Here is a 5765-nt window from a genome sequence, read left to right on the forward strand (position 1 = left end):
AGGAATGGAACTCAGTTTCATGTATTCCATCCGCGTTACATCTTACTGAGCACTTGACTAAAGCTGATGAAATGTTAAATTCTGATGATTTCAAAACCCAGCTTCGTGTCACTGCATTGAGTACTAAAAATCTACAAGGTCTTCATTCAACCACTCATGCAGAAATACACCAGATTCAGGAGAACTTAATCAAGCAGGAACAAGTTTGGAAACTTGATAAGAAAAAGTTCTTTCAACCTTCTATTGACAGGATTGCTTATATTGAGAAGACTCAAGATCGTCAACAAGCACAGATTGATCAAATTCTGCAAAATCAAGCTTCTCAGCAATCACAATTGACTGAAATCCAATCTTCAGTGGAATTGCTTATCTCTCTTCTACTTCCTACTGATGCCAAAAAGGGGGAGAAAGTAATTAAGTCCAAATGCAAGGATGACAAGACACTGCAAGGAAAGGATGATGAAAAAGATGACCAAGGAAACTCTGGAATGGGTGGAGGTCATAGTCAAGGTAAAAGATTCTCATCAAGAAATGCTGAAATTGCAAGTCACAGGATAAGTTCTGATACTGGGAAGAGATTAAGTTCTGATACTGGTAAAAGAATAAATTCTGATGAACTTTTAGATCTTGATGAAGAAATGTCAAGACAGTTATTTCTTCAAGAAAATCCAGGAATGGACTTGGAAAGTTTAAAGGAAGAAGAAGCTAGACTTAAATCAAAGAAAGCCACATCTAAATCTGAAGCTTCTGGTAAAAAGTCACTTCCAAAACTGAAAGGTATTGTGATTAAAGAAAAGGCACAAACTGAAGCAATATTTGCTAAATCACAACCAAAGATAGATCCAAGATCCAAGGGTAAAGAAAAGGTTGGTGAACCTGTTAAAGTTTATGTACCTCCTGAAGATGAAGAAATTACTGATGACAAAGATAATCTTGCTCTGACTTCAAGAAAAGTTCTTAAAACAACCTCTGACATGGCTCAAGTTGTTCAGAGTCAAGAAATTAAAAGTTCTGATATTCAAAAGAAGCAAGTAACCTCTGACACAGCTCAAGTTAACTTGATATCAGAAGGAAGATCAAAAACACTCCTACCAGGATTCACTAAAGCAAAACAAACTCAACCTTTGAAGACTACTGCAAGTCGTTTTGAAGCTAGAGTAGTTACTGGAAAGGAAGCAAGAGATAAAACTAGATTGGGAAGTGCTGATGAAAGAAGAGTACACAACACTACCAATGATCCAACTTCCTTGAGTGAACCAGGTATTGGAGCAACTCCTGAAAGATTGAATCAACTGGAATCTGTACAAATGGTTTACCATACCTACTTGAAGGAACACATCTTATTGTATTTCATGACAGATGGTAGGGTATATCATATAAGACAAAATGCCATTCCATTGAAGTATTTTGAAGAATTGGAGCATGTATTATTCTTACTTCAAGTGGATGACAGATTGACAGGGACTGCTGCAAACTATTTGAAAGAACAGATTCAGAGACAGAAAAGACTTTATTCTGTTAAGTCTGACAGCATATATGTTCCAAAGTACAGAAATCACAATGGTGATATTGTTGATATGAAGCCTAATACTGCACAGATCAGAACATATCTTGGTATTAAGGGGCTTGAGTTTAATCTAGAGTCTGACAAAGCTTATGTCATAAGACTAGATCAGGAGTTGAGAAAAGCAAAGATTAATGATCTCAGAGCCGCAATATTTCAAACTGGTGAAGATACTGCAGAGCTTAAAGATGTCAAACGGAGAATGATTGATGAACTCAGATATGCTGAGAAATGTTTGTTGAAGAATTATCTCAGAACAACTCCTGACATCAGAGAGATCAGAAAATGATGAAGCCAAGTCGAAGATCTACAACTGCTTAAATTCTGATGTGTATACAGACTAAAGTTGTTATCAGAAGTTGAATTGGTAAAAGCTTTAAGGACTGTAAGTTGTAGTTATCTTGTCTAATTCTCATGCATTTGTACTTAATGTTTTTGACATCATCAAATATCTGTTAAACTTGTATATTTTGCTAATTTACAAGTTGGGGGAGATTGTTAGATATATTTGATAATGTCATGGCTAATATGTTTTATGTTTAGATTTCAGATCTTATTTGAACAGGACAAATCAGTACTTAACTGATCAGTACTTATACTGGACGACAGGACTTAAGAGATATCAGTACTTATGTTATCAGGAGATAAGCATCAGGAGATAGATATCAGAACTTAAGTGCTGAAGGACGATCAGATAAGGACAGCAGCTGATTAAAGTTAAGAAGATCAAGATAAACATAAGAAGAGATATGCATGAAGAAGGAATTCCATAAAGAATGGAATACTTGGAAGAGAAGATATCTGATTGATATATATTAGGAAGCAGAATTATATTCCATATCAATTAGCGATTATCTTGTAACTGTGTAATATATAAACACAGACATAGGGTTTACACTATAAGTGTTATCATAATCGAGAATATTATTTACTTAACCCTAGCAGCTCTCGTGATATTTTGTTCATCACTGAGAGATAACAGTTCCAGATTGTAACAGAGTTTATTGTTTCAATAAAGTTTGTTTTCTGTTACTTAAGTTCTTGAAGTTCGATTTGATTGTAATAAATACTGTATTCACCCCCTCTACAGTGATAGTGTGACCTAACACATCTATTTTCTGTAACTTGTGCTTTAAATCGATTTGATTGTATTCTACACTGTATTCAACCCCCTTTTACAGTGTTGTGTGACCTAACAAGTGGTATCAGAGCTTATCTGTTAATACACATACAGTAAAGATCCAAAATAATCATGTCTGAAGAAGCAGAAAATCCAACCAAGCTCGCTAAAACTGAAGAAACTCCAAAGACTCAAACCCATAGTCGATATGAGACTATCAGGGTTCCCATGCTGAGACCGTCTGAGTATCCCATATGGAAAGTGAAGATGGCTATATTTCTGGAAGCTACAGATCCTGAATACCATGACAGAATTTATGAAGAACCGCATAAGCCAACCAAGCTCTCTGTTGTAGTTGCAGATCTGCCAGCAAAGACCATACCAAAGGAGAAAAGTGAATACACAGCTGAAGATATCTCATCTATTGCCAAGGATGCAAAGGTAAGGCATTTGCTGCATAGTGCCATTGATAATGTCATGTCAAATAGGGTAATTCAATGCAAGCTGCAAAGGAGATATGGGATGCTTTGGAGACAAGGTGTCAGGGAACTGATGCAATCAAGAAAAATAGGAAGACTATACTCACTCAAGAGTACGAGCACTTTAACTTAAAAAGTGATGAGTCATTAACTGACTTATATGACAGGTTTGTCAAACTCTTGAATGATTTGTCACTGGTAGACAAGGGATATGACATTGAAGATTCAAATCTAAAATTCCTTTTAGCTCTTCCTGAAAGTTGGGATTTGAAAGCTACTATTTTAAGAGATAACTATGCTCTTGATGAAATTTATGGAATGCTCAAGACTTATGAACTTGAGATGGATCAAAAAAGCAAGAGACATGGGAGAAAGTCAAGAACAGCTGCTCTTAATGCTGAGGAGGAATCCCCCAAAGTGGCTGTCTCAAAGAAAGGAAAAGGAAAGGCTCTCATCATAAAGTCTGATTCAGAATCATCAAGTTCTGATGATGATGATTCAGATCTGAAAGTATACCTGAAGTAGATGCTGATGAAGAGATGATGAAGCTGTGTGCTCTTATGGTGAAGGGTATCACAAAGATAGCCTACAGGAAATTGAGAAGGGGAAAGAAGTTTTCCAGGAAAGGAAGAAGTTCTGATAGGAAGGGTTTCAGAAAATCTGAAGGCAAAGGAGGAAAGTCTGATAGAGGAGATTACTCAAATGTCAAATGCTATAACTGTGGTGAGAAAGGCCACATATCTCCTGACTGCAAGAAAGGAAAGAGTGACAAAGGCAAGGCACTTGTCACAAAGAAGAAAAACTGGACAGACACCTCAGATTCTAAAGATGAGGTGAACTATGCCTTGATGAAAATGCTGATAGCAGTTCTGATGCTGCTGAGTTAGAGGTACCTTAAACAACTTATGCCTTTCATACTGATGATATTACTGAGTTGAGATTATATCTTAAAATCATGTTTATTACCTATAGAGATCAAACTTTAACATGTGAAAGATTAACTTCTAAAAATCTTGCTTTTAAAAAGAGGAATGATTATTTAGAAAAAGAGTTAGTTATGTTCCATCAAACTCAGAAGGATATAGATGATGCTTTCTATGTGAGAGATGAAGTGCTAAAAATGAATAAATCTCTAAAATCTGAGTTAGAAAAGAAGAGAGAGATTATCAGGACTTGGACTAACTCTGGCAGAACAACTTAGAATATACTAAGTAGTGAGAACTGGAAATAGGGCTTAGGTTATGGAGATGAGAAAAATGAAAAAGGAACTGAACAAGTTAAGCCAATTATTGTTAAACAGAATACTAAGACAAAGGTACATCCTGTTAAATTTGTAACTGAAACTGTAAAGTCTGATTCTGAAAAGATGAAAGATGTTGAGACAGAAGTGATAGTAGAGTCAACTTCTGACAAATTAGAACAGGATAAACCAACTGAAGTTAACATATGCTTAATGACAAAAAAGCAGCTTAAACATAAGCTGAAAGAGATTACCAGTGTAAATAAGGTAAAGGAAGCTAGGAAAAATAGGAATGGAAAGGAAGGTGTGAATAAAAGCAATAATTATATGCCTGTTCCTAATGCTTCTAGAAAGAAATGCTCTAACTATGGAAATTCTAACCATATGGCTTCTTTTTGCAGGAAAAATAAGAATATAAACTCCTTACCTTCTAAATCAGGAGTTAAGAGCCAGTCTATTAGGTTTAAGCCACAAAATCCTTGTTTTCATTGTGGTAGTGTATGGAATTCCATTTATTCTTGTAAGGAATATCATAGTTTGTACAATGATTATTATAAGATAAAAACTTCTTTGAAGAAAGTTACTTTAATTCCTTCTAGTGTAAAGTATGATGCAAAGTCTGATAATGTTAATACTGATAAGAAAATTGTTAGCATAAACTCTGATGTTAAATCCGCTGCAAATGTTAACAAACTTAAAAAGGCTAAAGGATCCAAGAAAGTCTGGGTCCTTAAAACTAACCTTTAGTGGTCTTTGTGATTGTAGGGAAACAGGAAGAACATCCTAGTTCTGGACAGTGGATGTTCAGGACATATGACTGGAAATAAAGCCATGCTATCATACTTTGTGGAGAAAGCTGGCCCATGAGTTTCTTATGGAGATGGAAATATTGGGAAAACTCTGGGATATGGCAAGATCAATCTTGGGAATGTCATCATTGAATCAGTAGCTCTAGTCTCAGGACTTAAACACAATCTGTTGAGTATAAGTCAAATCTGTGACAGAGGTTATCATGTGGATTTCTTTGAAGAACACTGTGAAGTTATAAGTAATTCAACAGGCAAAGTGGTTCTGAAAGGATATAGGCATGGTAACATTTATGAAACCATACTTTCAACAAGTACTGATGGTTCTGCAATCTGTCTGTTGAGTAGAGCATTAATTGAAAAAAGCTGGAATTGGCACAAGAAACTCTCTCATTTAAATTTCAACAATATAAATGAGCTTGTAAAGAAAGATCTTGTGAGAAGACTGCCAAAAACAATATTTGCTCCTGATGGCCTTTGTGATTCATGTTAGAAGGCAAAACAAAGAAAATCTTCTTTCAAGAGCAAAACTGAGTAATCAATTCTTGAGCCTTAT

The sequence above is a fragment of the Apium graveolens genome, chromosome 9, assembly GCF_009905375.1.
Source record: "Apium graveolens cultivar Ventura chromosome 9, ASM990537v1, whole genome shotgun sequence".
In the NCBI taxonomy this organism is placed as follows: domain Eukaryota; kingdom Viridiplantae; phylum Streptophyta; class Magnoliopsida; order Apiales; family Apiaceae; genus Apium; species Apium graveolens.